Genomic DNA, 15,142 nt, shown 5'->3' on the forward strand with positions numbered 1-15,142 from the left:
AAAATATAAATATAAGCATGCGCATATAATATATATATATATAATACATATATATATATATATATAATATATATCATATATATATATATATATATATATATATATATATATATATATATATATATATATATATATAATAGAAAGAGAGCGAGACCTTCGGTAGGTTTGAAATGTGCTTGCTCACAAAAGAAGATACAAATGCAAAGATACAACGGGTCCAGAAGGAACGTCTTGTGTTTGAAAAAAGTTAAGTATGTATTTAAGTATTTAAGTTTAGTATGTGCAAATGTGCATGATGCAGCATTTTGTATTTTTGTTGTTGTAAAATCATTTTTATAATGGTGAAATTTCTCTGACTCAGTCAAATGAAAATCCCAAAATTCTCAATCCACCAGAAAACTCTTCTTTCCAAAGCTAAAGCTACATCTGCCACATTAATAAGGATGAAGTATAAACCATATCCATCAACGTCTGATTAAATATGTTCAGAGCTATACAGATTTATACTGCCGTCTAAGAAAGACTCTCTACCCTGCATTTCATCCGCTTATTGTAATTCCACATGCTGAAATAATTTGGAATCATGAGAAATAATCATAGCTATAGCTATCCTCTGATTTCATCTTACCGCTTATATTAGGGGTGTCCAATCTTATCTGAAAAGGCCCAGAGTGGGTGCAGGTTTTTGTACTAGCCCAGCATTAAGACATCTGATTCAACAGATCAAGGTCTTGATTGAGGATTGGTTAGTTAATTAATTGAATCAGGTATCACAGTGCTGGGCTAAAATGAAAGCTGGCAAACACACCGGCCCTTTTTGGCTAAGATTGGATACCCCTGCCTTCAATGCCTCACAGACTCAAGCGTGCTCAAGAGAAGTGTCCAGTCTGTTTGTACGCAATCTAGGCACACCCAGTGCTCACCATCAAGCATCTGCTTCAATCAATTCTGGCCCAGCTCACCCCTTTGTCCATGATGCAGTCATTGGAGACAAGGTATAAATAGCAATTGCCAATTTTCTATTTCGCCTGTTTAAATCGGGGTAATGTGAGTTTAAAAATACAGAGGATATTGCCCTTTCCGAGCGTCTGGGTCAACATTCAGCTCCTCAGCAAGGTCCCGGTGCTCTAAAATAACAAAATATTACCTTTAATTCATCTGCATGTTTAGCGTAGCATGAGCTCACATCCAAGTACAGACTGCAGATTGCAAATGTTCCTTTTTTTCTTCTCTTCTTTCGAAGCAACCTTCAACCTCGATTTTGTAAAGTAATGAAGGAATTCATGCTGAAATCACCAAGAGACAGCCGTCCACTGCCAACTATTGACGACCTTTTATATGACTGCCCATAGGAAAGCAAAATCCAAGAAGAGATCTCATAGTTTCTTTCATTTCTCCTAGACACAAATGAGCTATTTTTAAATACTAAGGTGAGACCAAAGGCTTTTTCTCCTACTTCTCAAATTCAACTCAGGAGAAACAACCACATATAATCTCATTTGTGTCTTACTCTGATCAAAACAAGAGATCTTTAAATGATCTTAAATAAGTCTAATTTAAGTCTCCTGAACATGGGACCATGAGATCAGAGAAAGAGCTCAAAGAAAACTCAGCTATGACTCCTAGGATCTCATGATTCTTCTCAAATATGTCTCAGTTTTCTCATAGTGACCTCATGAGAAACAACCGCATCTCAATTCAATATCCATTCGTCTTACTGAAGTCTCAAATTCATCCTCTCATTATCTCATCTTTTCTCCTAAGGGGGTTTTAGGAGCAACAATTCAGATTGAAGTGATCTCAAAAAGATGTACAATTGAGATCTTATTACTTTCTTAAGAGTTAAAGAAAAGACTATCCTGAGCAAAAGATTTTTCCTCTGGGTGGCCTTTTCACTGTAGCAATGAAAAATAGTGAAGTGAATTCCATAAAAATCTGCAGACCTACAACAGCCATGAGAAGATTTTGAACTTTGCTTTGAATTTGGACTTTAGAATCATGTTATCTGTCCGTCTGTCTGTCTTTCTGTCTGTTTGTCTGCCAAAGCTATGTAAGGGCCTAAAAACACTACTTTGTATGAAAACATTTACTGCGATTACATCATCTTCACAAACCGGACAGTTAAGTGCAGAGAGGAAAGACAGACCAAAAAGAATATGCGTAAGTCATTGAAGTTGCTCTTGTAGGCGTAAGAGTAGAGCTATTAAATCCCATGCCCACAGAGGCTCCTCGGCCCACAGTGATGATGTCACGTAACAGGAAGCTGTCTCACCTACTTTGTCTATGCGGCTGCTTGTGGTGTATTTATTGTGGTAACCTTGTTTGTGCTTCAGGCAAACTCTCTGGCCAACTTGGCGTTCCAGTTTTCTAAAAACAGTTTCATCCAGCAGTGGGAAGATGTGATGCCACTGTTGCATGGTTTACTGCTGTAGATATCGGGAAAGGGGTCTGCAGCAGAGACCAAATGTTCTCTGGGGTTCCTGTTCTGTTTTTTCAGGGAATGTCCCTGTTCTGTTCTAGACGGGCCGTTACACAGAGTGCATCTGTGCTGGATCTGCCTTTATCTCAGACGGGTCCGATTGCATTCTGGTCTTGTGCCCGTTGCATTCCGGAAATGCCTGTGGAGACGTTCCTGTGAGTACTATTCGCCAGGCCTCCCGGCTTCTCTAAAGCTCCGACATCCTCAGGACTGGGGGGGTGAAGGAGGGGGGCTGAACTAGAGCTCCGCAGATGAGGAGCAGACTAGCCAGCCAGGTCAGGGTCTGGGGCCTGGAGTCACCTCAAAGGTCATGAGCATTAATATCATACCCTCCTGAGACCCAGCAGAAAAAGAATTAAGCAAGTTTCTTGACATAATAAAAGTGTCTTCAATGACAAAAGCATTTTTTACTGAATGCCCCTTGTAGCGTATGTTTCATCATTGTAAAATATATGGTTCGTGAGATTAAGACCAGAGACTTGTGACCCCTACAGGAGACAAAAGTGACCTACGGGCCTTAGGAGTGGTGGGCCAAAAGAGTGTGTCTGCAGGTGAATGACCATTAGTGCAAATCATGGATGAACTGTTCTGGTCTCAGAGTGCAGAGGCCTTGTTTTCATCTCTGATCTCTTAATTTCCTAATCAGTTCTTATTTACATTGGAAGTCACCTCACCTGTGGGTCCAGGTATAAATAAACTGAGCGGGTCAGCTGGACAGAGGGGCTATGAGTGCCAAGTGCTATTTTTTTTAAGGGCTCTATTTTTAGCCCCAAGCATTGCAAAATTCAAATTGACAAAATTGCGTTTTTTTTTGTTGCCAGTCAAGGGATCCAAACACGACTCTCGTTAAACAGCTCATGCTGTGAAAAATATGCACATGGGGTGACTGGTATGATCAGCTGGCCAGTGTTCTGGCAGTGATATGTCTATGGCACTATAAACAAAGCAAACCAAGTATGGAACACTTAAACCCCAAAATAGCCTATCACAATAGATTTCACAATGGAACAAACATTCCTGTGATATCAGATTTTAAAGGTCTGGAAAGGCATTTTGGATTGACACCACATTGAATGGCAGAAGTTCTGTTTCTGAAGTGTGTTTTACACTTTACAATGCCATAAAACATGTGGTTGGCTTACAATAACTTTGCACCAAAAATTGGAAAAGCTATTTAAGCCATTTCTATTTTTATTCCATCATTGCATTCCCCTGGGATTTCATTGCACTGACAATAACATCTCTCCAATACAACGCAACAGTGGAATGCTATTCATCTGTTTCTCATACTGCATCTCTCTTTGCACATGGTATCTTGGGATGGCATTGACAGCATTATGACATCACAATGAATCTATAGTGGCCTCAAGGTCATGCTCTGTTGATTCACAAATGGAGTCTAAAGAATTCTAATGTATTGTATTCTGTCATATCGCATGTGCATTACACATAAAAGGCAAATGCCACAAACATGATGTTTTATTCTGGTGTAGCCAAGTGATCAAATTACAATAGACACAACCTGCAAATTATCCCAAATAGAATCATAAAAGAACACAAGGAACAAGGATCAACTCAAGATCAAATCCAAACTCAAGATGTCAGAAGAACAATCATGCAATTTAAAAAATTGGGGACTGAGAGAGAGGGCAACTGAACAAACTCTATTGGCTAGGTAAACGTATGACAGGCCTCTTGTCCAAATAAAGTGTGCTCTGCTAATTGTTACAGAGTTGTTACATGGTACTTTTATGCAGTGTATGGATTCCTCATACTGAGGCACATTAATGAACTGTTAAGTGTGATATGGGACTGTTACCAACCGACAGAGCTCTGTGTAACCCACAACAATATCAGCGGCCCTGTTTACTATTTAATGCAAAAAAGAGCCCTTTTTCATTCTGACATCTGGTGCAGAATAACGTTTTGTAGAACAATTGAATTAAGCAGCGATAGAAATGGAAAGAATGATAGAAATTCTCTTGCTCCTGAGTTGTCTTAAACATAACTGTAATAGCAAGTTTTTATCAGTAGGGGGTGACAAAACAGGTCACCTTCATTCAACAGAGCTTCTTACATACTTATCTGATATTGTTTCCTTGGTATTTTTGTGTAGATTAAGAAGGACATAATGGCTTATAATATGACTTTGTTTACCTATAATGTTGTGCAGTACTGGTTCTTGTGTTTTGAGTGATGATCTCCAGTAAAGAAGATTGAATGACATGTTTTTCACCAATGCTCATTTCCTTTGAATTGTGATTGTTATTTCTCATAACAAATAATACTTTAAGGAGATAATTGAAAGATAAAAAAAAAAATCACTTTACCTCAGATGCATAAATCATCAATATTATATGTTTTGAAAAAGGGGAACTCAGATAAAATTTAATCGTGGTGCTGCTGGTGGTATTATATTTCCCTCTAGTGGATATAGCGTGAATTTCACAGGTCTGCTCATCCTGCTCTAATCTGTTATGCTTCACGCTTTTTGCTCTTTGTTTCAGTTCAGTGAGTGCTGCAGATTGTGATACATTGGTCACCAAGCTGATTGACAACAATGGATCACTGTTAGTCTGATATTAAGAATTATCAGTGATATTACAGTTGTTTTTACGCTGAGCAAAATAATGTTGCAGTTGTGAGGAAATAAGAGATGAAACTGGCACTAGAAATTCCAAGGCCAAGGCCCAGGTTGAATCCCATCAATACAAAAACACAGACTGTGACCCAGTGTGACAAGAACCAGAAAAGGACTGTGACTGGACTAACCATGACAAGACCAGACTAAAACCCAAGAGCTAATGTATTGTGTCTTGTAACAACCCTTTGAAGGACATACAAATCTCTATAATAAATCAACGTTAATTTAATTTTAAGATTAAATTAAAAGATTTAAAATGAGTGTCTCTTGTGAATCTGTGTATGTTTCTGTTTGGAGGGTACTCCCTCACACATATGTTTTGGACATGTCTAAATGTGATTAATTTTTGGAGCCATTACATCTGCTCTATCTAAGAGACATAATTACAGTATAACCTACAGATGGAGACACAGATTTTCCTCCTAAATGATTTGTCTACTTTCCCAGTTGTCACTCTCACACGGAAGAACACTGATATCACTACAGCTAAAAAATAGTGGGGCCAATGCTGGATCCCTCTGCATGCGTTATCCTGGAAAAACTGGCTACTATCTCTTTCAGACATACTTTTTGAGTTGTCCACAGCCAGCATTAATCACACTTTACCCTTGGCTATTGATTACTGCAAAGAAGGTCCTTATTGCAGTGTCTACCTTAAATTTCTTTTAATTTTAATTTTATAGGTCTTGGGAGGGGGGAGGGGGGAAAGTTGTTCATCTGGGAGTTTTGGAGGGGATTGAAGGGTATTATGATGCTACATTGATATTCTGTTTTGTAATTGTTGTATATAAGGCAAATAAAACTATTAACCGCATTAAAAAATGTTTATCTTTGTTCTTTAACCACACAAATTGCTTATAAAATAATTTGTCTCAAAACATTTAAACATATAATCCCCTGTGATGAAGTACAGTCAATGAGTTGATACATAAAAGCACAATTTCATGTTATTTCATTGTCAAACACATGCAAGAAAATAAAAAATACATTTCTAAATTTCTCAATTTTGGACTTATGGAAGTGTCTTTTTCATGGTGCCTAGATACATAGTTTGTAAAGCAGACATAATTTGGATAATTCAGCATTGGCTGAGACTATTATTTGTACCTTTGATAACTGGTCATTTTAAAAATGCAAACATTGATTTTATGTGATAAGTGATAAGTAATTTTGGAAGAGCACCCTGATCACTGGTTTATGTACAGCACTGCTGATCCATTGATTTCTTTGGGTGAATTTCATTATATTTGAGAAACTTCTAGAAGACCTTCTGAAGTCTTAGCCATATCATGAAACAAGATGAACTTTACGAACTTACACAAACTTTTACTCTTTACAAAGAAATTTCCTGTGGAGGGAAGATATTTGACAAAAATTTGAGATTCGTTCAAAATACTTTCTGAGAAACGTACTCATTTTAAGGCATTTTTGGCACAAATGTGACCCTTTAAAGACAATTACAGTCCCAAACTGTACATCGTACTTACAAAATTCTGACATCATTGTAATCCTTATAGAGTGTCCTAACATATCAGGACAACAAATCAAGATACAATATTTTTGGACAAGGATTAATTACGTTTTTTATTCTATTTATTTTTTATTTCACCTTTACCTCACCAGGCAAATCATTAAGAACAAATTCTTATTTACAATGATGGCCTGACAAGCGACAAAAGCCACTTAAGGGAAGGGGACGTGGGCTAGAAGATAAAAGCATGTTAAAAGCACACAATACATCAATAATAACAAACTAAACATAGACACATGAAAACACAGGCAAGCGAACAACAGTCAACAAACAAGATATGGGGAAAAAAAAAAAAACCAAAGAGTGTTTTGGGGATATTACATGGTAGAAAAACAGTTGCAGGAATCAGTGAAAATGTCTGAGATGTTTGAAGGCAGAAATGGTAATAAATGTATCCAGTTTTAGGGTTTTTTGCAGAGCATTCCAGTCGCAGGCAGCAGCAGATTGAAATGATGCAAGACCGAGGGATGTGTTGGTTTTGGGAATTTTTAATTGAATATGGAGTGAGGACCGGGTGTTGTGTGTGACAAACATAGGGTGCAGCAGATGACATGGGTAAGGAGGTGATAGACCAAGAAGGGTCTGTGAATGAGAGTAAGCCAGTGAATGTTACGACGGGTGTGAAGGGAGGGCCAGTTGACCAGAGAGTAAAGCGTGCAGTGGTGTGTTTCGAAGGGGGCATTTGTGGCAAACCGGATAGCAGAATGGTAAAGAGTATCAAGCTTGCAAAGTGTACCTTTGCAGGCAGACCTGTATATTATGTCACCGTAATCGAACATGGGGAAAATATAGTCATTTGTATGAGGGTGTGTTTGGCAGCAGAGGTAAAAGTGAAACGATTTCTATAAAGGAAGGAGTTTGGCCTTGACCTTAGACTGCAGCTTAGAGAAGGTGGGAGAAGGATAGCGTGCTGTCTAGCCAGATGCCCAAGTACTTATAGACTGTGACCTGATCCAAGGTAGCTCCCTCACTGGTGATGAAGTTGAGGACTGGAGGGGGTGTGGCACCCTTCCGGCAGAACCACATAACCTTAGTCTTGGAGGTGTTAAGAGACAGTTTAAGGTGGGCAAAAGCCTGTTGGACTTGGAGGAAGCTATCCTGAAGTGTGGTTAGTATGGTGTCGAGGGAAGGACCAGTAGCATAAAGAATTGTGTCATCAGTGTATAGGTGAATGAGTGAGTTACCAGCAGCCTGAGGGATGTTATTGATGTATATGGAGAACAGTGTGGGAGAAAGTATGGAGCCTCGGGGGACACCCCTGGTGACTGGGAGAGGGTGAGAGAGATGGTTTTCATACCTCACGCGTTGCACCCGGTGAGAGAGATAGTGAGAGAACCAAGCCAGTGAGTGATTAGTGACCCCAATGCTGCTTAGTCTGTTTATAAGAATGGTATGATCAACCGTATCGAAAGCTTTGGCAAGGTCAATGAATATTGCAGCACAGTGTTGTTTGACATCTAATGCAGATGTAATACCATTTAGAACCTTTAGAGTAGCTGTAACACAACCATACCCAGAACGAAAACCAGACTGCACCCCAGACAGTATACCATTCACATCCAGATAGTCAGTTAGCTGTTTGTTAACAAGTTTTTCGAATACCTTGGAAACACAAGGCAAGATAGAAATGGGCCTGTAACTGTTTGGATCAGCTCGATCACCGCCTTTAAACAGAGGAAGCGCAGTCTCTTCTTTCCAACCAGCTGGTATTTCGGCCGTATGGAGGGAGACGTTAAGGAGCTCTGTTATGTGAGCTGCAATGATGGGGGCCGCAATGTTGATAAAAAAACGAGGCAAGCTCATCAGACCCAGCTGTTTTTTGGGGTACAGAGAGATCAATTCCTTCAAAACCTCCCCTTCCGAGACGGGCTGGAGAGAAAAACTGTGGAGGGGAGCATGGAGGCTGGGAGGGCAAACAGGACTCGGGGCTGCAGGTGGCCAAGGCGTAGGGCTTTAGAGCGAGGGACTCTTTGATATACAAGTGGTGATTAAAGACTCAAAAGCAAAACCAGACTTTATAAAGTGTCGATTTAAGACATCAGCCATAGAGTTCTTATCTGTAACTACATGAATATGAATATATCAAAAGTAGCATTTTTGATCTATGTGGTCTAAACATTTAACATTTCAGTGGGTCCTCTACCACTTTTTGAGATATGTCCCATTTCTATGCAAAATCCTATATTGAAAAAATGATTTAACTCATTTTCTATTGTACAGCTACATGTTCTACTAAGGGATGTCAGATGGTCAACTAAGGGTTTGTTTTGTTTTTCTATTGAGCAAGGCAGCAATGGTCTGCATTTGTCAAATGGGGTCTTAAGATATGAGAAGTGTATCATGCTTGCTTGCGTATGACAGGATTGTAGTGGTTCAGTTTGAGGAAGGAACCACTTCAGCTGTGTCATTGTATCCAGGAAAGAATGACACCTTTGTGATTGCTCAAAACCACCAAATGTTAACAGATGCAGACCCTTCAATGGCACATTTAAGAAGATTTAAACAGAATCCAGAAGTGGATGAAAACCTGGCGAATCAAATTCAGTGCAGCTAGATTTATGTTGGAAACAAACATTTAAAGCAGGAATACCTTATGGGAAGAACGTAAAATAAATGTATTCAAGAATTGAGCATTTCAGTTCATCAGGATTTTGGTATCATGCTGTATATAGGAAAGCTATGTATATTATGTTTATATAGCAGAACGTATTAAGCATAATGCATGAAAAATAATGTGTAGTTCTTCTGTTCTTAACCTCCTGAGATCTTGTGTCCTCATATGAGGTCATTAAATTTTGGCTTCCCTGAGCTCTATTACAGCATTTCTCTTAACTTACAACTGTTGTACTCAAATAAGGATGCTTGCCAAGATTGAACTAGCTGACAGCACAGTCCATGGTACTGTTTGAAAAACAAAATGGCTTTGATCACAGTTAGCCTATTATATGGGAGAAGAGCGAGCAAAAGTACAAATTGTAAGACACCGCATCAAGTTTTGATGTTGAAATCTGTTTATCTATGCTTAGATACATTTGTTGTTTGGTCTGCCATGCAAATGTGACACTTTTTAATGGTAGTCACGACTGAGCCAGCACGCCATTAATCGTAAAGTATTTGTACGTTGACACTGGGTCTTCATTAAAAGGAAAGTTTATATTGTAAACAAATAGTACGACTAACTACCATTTTGAATCACACTCCACACACAATATTCAAACTGTGTGTATTTTATTTTATATTATTTTGCATGTAAAATTAATCTACATTAATTTTAACATTTTAATAACTGTAGGTCCAAACAGCGACAATGTGGCCAAAGAATGATCTACTGAATTTAGTGGGCATGTCTCATCACAAAAATGCTAATAATTCCAAAATTGTCAGACATAAAGTTATGAAACTTGGTACGTGCATTAACAGTTAGATGAAGACTCCAGCCCTAATATTTTAGCCCAATCCAACCCCATGGCGGCACAATAGAGATCCAAATATAAAGACATATTCAAAATTCACAGCTGCATCAGAGATCAGTTTTTGTATCTAAAGCAGTGTTTTAATATAAATGATATTTATATATTGTAATTATATAATTTAATGTGAAAGCAGACTCATTGTCCTCATATGAGGACATCCTTTTTTTCCACAAAAGACTTCCTGTCCAAAGACATTGCTTAGTTTCCATAGTTATCAGGTGGTACTAGTTATAAATTGTAAGGAGAAATTAAAAAATGCACACAAAAACATGGTCCAGGTCTCGGAAAAATGAAGGTTAACCAAAAAAATGAAGGTTAACCAAAATAAGGCTATTTTGGTTAAGATTGTTGATGAATAAGTATGTTACATTTCTTTTTTATTTTATTTAGTTGTTTACATTATCTGACCCCCCCAACTCCCCCAACCTATCCACCCCACTTACAGTTTTAAAATGAATTGTAGGTCAATCACAAAGAGATCTCACTTTGATTTATTTGTCATTATACCATTTAGTATCTACAACGATGAGAAAAATCTAAAGGTTTTTTGAAATAATAAAACAATATACACTTCAATAGTAAAGGAAGACTATAAATAACATACAGAAAAGTAAGTATGCTGTGCATTTCAAACATACTAGATAGATAGACAGATAAATAGATAGATTATTGTCCACTTTTGTGGAAATTTGCCTTTGGCTTCACCATAGTTACAATAAAAAACAAGCAGTCACACAATACAGGCTACAAACAACACAGTATTAACAATATAGGTTTAGACAACACAGGCTATAATGATGTATGGTGAAAAATGTGCAGTGGAAAATTACTGAGTCTTAACAGAGATGCCTGGAGGGCCAAACATTCCCCAAAATGAGCACTTTAATTGTATGTGTGGTGTGACCCAAATTTAAAATATGCGCTAACATCATTCCTGCATAGGAAGTTCCTCTGCGGAAAATTTCAGGAAAATAATGATGCAAAGGGAATTTTTTTCACAAGTAATGTCCCAAAGGGAGTAAAGGGAGGTGTTCAGATGCACACACCATATAGAAGCTCTTGCTTTAGTTATAAACCAAGCTGATTTTGTGAACACGGTTGTATTATTAAATTTTCATCCAAAATATTGCCCTAGCATTTTTTTATTTATTACATAATGCCCAATGAACAGATAAAAATAATGTTCTAATATAGAATTAGAGGAAAGACTCTTGTTTACTGCTTTTTTATTTTTAATTAAAATCATTTGTAATTTATTTTCCTTTTGAATTATTAACTGTTGCTAATCTATTTGTACATGATGTGAAAAAAATAGAAAAAGCTGCCTAAATAAAGAACAAGTTTCTGCAAGACAGAGGATAACACACTGGTATGGCTCGCCATTAATTAAACAAATAACACCCCAACATGCAATGGTCAGGTATAGAAATGCTGGACAGGGCTGCTTGCCTATAATTTGGCTAGCATGTCTACAAGAAGAGACCTCCAAGGGAGTCATCAGCAAACTGTAACCACAGGTGGAACGGCATACTCTAAGATCATGATGTCTGTGCATTCATTCAAAATACAAAGAAAAAAAACAAGCATTTCTTGAGTAGGTTTCAACAAATTTCAATCTGAAGGTACAAACAAACTGTTTAATCAAGTTTGGTGGAGTCAGTGCATTAAGTGACTCTACATAGGTGTTTTAATTTTTTGTTGTAGTTAAATTCAGATGCTCATCATATTCCAAACCATATTCTAGATGCTGTGAGCTCTATTATATCAGCTAATAAATGTTTCCTGTTGAGGGTTGAATGTGAATGCTCATCTTATCCTATCTATCTAAACTACCAATGATTACATAACTCATGAGATGTTGTGTCTAAGCCACTTGCAGTGCCATGAAAAAAGTATTTTCCCCCTTCCTGATTTCCCCTATTACTGCATATTTGTCACACTGAATGGTTTATAGACAAAAAAGTTATCAAACACCCATATCATCTATGTGAAAAAGCAATTCCTCTTTGTTACAGTATGCAATCAACCAATTTACCAAATTTCATTGATAATTAGATTCAGCTGATTGAACACAGCTAGGCTTGATTGCCATCAGCCCTGTTGAATCTAATCCTCACTCATACTGAACCTTCAGAAAGTTCAAAGTGAAATAATCACCACAAAGTTTGAAAAAGCACACTAAGCCACAATCAAAGAAAATTCCAGAAGAGATTAGAAAAAAAATATTGATTAATATAATTCTAGAAAGGGATACAAAGCCATTTCTAAGGCTCTAGGACTCCACCAAACCACAGTGAGAGCCATTTTATCCAAATGGAGAACACTTGGAAGTGTTCTTTACAATAAGAAAGCGACTGGGCAAAAATGGGATACATAGGCAAGTAGCAAGTTGAAAACCACTGCTAACCAAAAGAAACATCAATGCTGATCGCATATTTATGCAAAAATAAGCACCTAGATGATCCCCAAGCCTTTTTGGATAATGTTCTATGGACCAATGAGTCAAAAGTGGAACTTGTTGGATGACAAGGGTTCCATTATGTCTGGCATAAATCAAATACAGAATTTCATCATTTTAATATCAAACCAACTGTCAAACATGGTGGTGGTAGTGAAATGGTATGGGGATGCTTTGCTGCCTTGAGACCAGGATGACTTCATTTTTGAAAGAACCATGAATTCTGCTCTTTACAAGAAAATTCTTCAGGAGAATGTCCGGTCATCTGTATGTGAGCGGAAGCTGAAATGCAATTGGTTTATGCCACAATCATCCAAAACACAAATGCAAGTCCACATCTGAATGGCTGAAAAGAAATAAAACGAAAGTGTTGAATTGGCTTGATCAAAGTCATGACGTGAATCCAATAGAGATGTTGCAGCAGGAGCTGAGACAAGTAGTGCACGCTCTAAAACTATCCAATTTGGCTGAATTAATGCAGTTCTGCAAAGAAGTGTGGGCAAAAATTCCTCCACAGTGATTAATAAACAAGTAAAATAATATTTTAATATATTAAATTATTATTTAATGATATTAAATTATAGGAAGTGTTTGGTTGCATTTGTTGCTGCTAGGGGTGGTGCAGCCAGTTAATAAGTTTAAGGATGCAATTACTTTTTCACATGGGTAATGTGGGTGTTTGATAACTTTTTCAATGAATACATGAAATAAACAAAAAGTGTTTTATGCTTTCTGAGGTTCCCTTTGTTTAATATTACATTTTGTTTAAATATCTGAAACCATTCAGTGTGACAAATATGCAGTAAAAGAGGAAATCAGGAAGGGGACAAACACTGTTTCATGGCACTGTAAATAATGATTGTTAGTCAGCTAGTAAATAAACTGTGTTTGCTAAAGAGCATGTGTGCAATTCCACTGTCATAAATGCGGGGCAGAGTGTGCTTTGCAGAGGAAAATAACCTTGGGTGAGTATTATTCTCTAAAGCCAGGAACAGAGATACTCCAAGAAAACACTGCAATAAAAAACTATAAATATATACATATATAATACATATATACATATACAAATAATGAATAATAAAAATTTCATATTAAACATCCCCCAGTTTCCTACATAAATTTGGAGACTGGTGTATCTAGGGCTATATGGACTTCCCAAGCAATAATTTCTACTTCAGGGATGTTGAGGTCCTCAGACTTGGGAATGTTCTAGGCTTCCTGTGAATGTTCTCAGGCTACAGCAGATGCAACTGTTGCTTGGATGTCAAAGTTTAGAGGGAGACAAGAGGAAGCAGGTGGAAACAGAACAATGGAAAGAAGAACAGGGAACAGACAACAGAGGAACTAAAGATTTCTTAACAAAGGCAAACCTTTATTTTGTGGTATTGCTGTAATACCATTATTCCATTTTCTGTTTGGTTTTGCACATAAAACCTGATAAGACCAAAAATTATAACTGTAAAAATGCAAAGTGACAGTATCGCTGCTGACACATTTTTTTTCTTCTGCTTAGCTTACGTCGCAGACCTCACCCTCCTGCCCCTTGATTGGTCCGAAGAGTAAAGGGTGTCCTCCCACAACCAACCAAGATTATGCATGTAAACCAGGGCTATGTCTTTACTGGATTTCATGTCTGTCTGACCATCAAGTCACCTGTCACACTTTTGGGAAAAGTGTTCAATAACACTGTTGAAATATTTTAGGTGCCATTTTTGACCAAGCCAGTTTGCAGATATAATCAATCTGAGTGTGGTAGTTATACAGTACTGTAAACTATTTGATTTTTAAAGTCCTCAAGTAATAGATTTTTTTATTTTATTTTTTAAATAGCTTGAGCTAACCCCAATGACACGAGACTACACTGTGGTTACAGCCACCTATTGCAGCCTTGGCCACATGGGACCGGCCCACATTAATCAGAGTCCATTTGTGTCCTGTTTATGCCCTCTGTTGGCAAGTCATAGACCACACTACCCACAGTGGTCCGGTACAGATATGTCTACTGAGGAGGTTCTGTTGTACAAAAATGTTTATTTGTGCTGCCATTTTCATTCACCACGATACCATAAATAAAGCACGTAAAATGTCCAGTGTTCATTCAACTCTGTACCAGAGTGGGACCCTCACCATATGTAGCCTACTCTGAACGAGTTTTTATTGTTATTCTATTACAACACAATAAAAATGTTTCTTCCTTTATAAAGCAATACATGTATGTTGGCTACAGGATATACTATACTTTTAGAAGCATGCATACTGAATTTGTTTGATCTCGTTGAAAGAGCAGCCTATTATGCGTTTTAAAATTACAGTCTATTACACTTTTCTCGGCTGTCCACTAATTAAACTTTTTCCATTACTCTCAAAATATAGAAACCACGAATAGAATCAAACAACTTTATAATTTCCGTAAATAAATAACCGTAAACGTACTGTTTCAGACTTCAAGTTTTCCAGGTCTAAAATTAAAAAAAAATCTGACTTCGAATTTCCCGTGTAACTTTACGGTCGTTCATCTCTTTGTTTCGGCTGTACAAAAAAAATTGAGCGGAGCTGG

The sequence above is a fragment of the Anguilla rostrata genome, chromosome 10 (genome assembly GCF_018555375.3).
Source record: "Anguilla rostrata isolate EN2019 chromosome 10, ASM1855537v3, whole genome shotgun sequence".
Classification (NCBI taxonomy): Eukaryota; Metazoa; Chordata; class Actinopteri; order Anguilliformes; family Anguillidae; genus Anguilla; species Anguilla rostrata.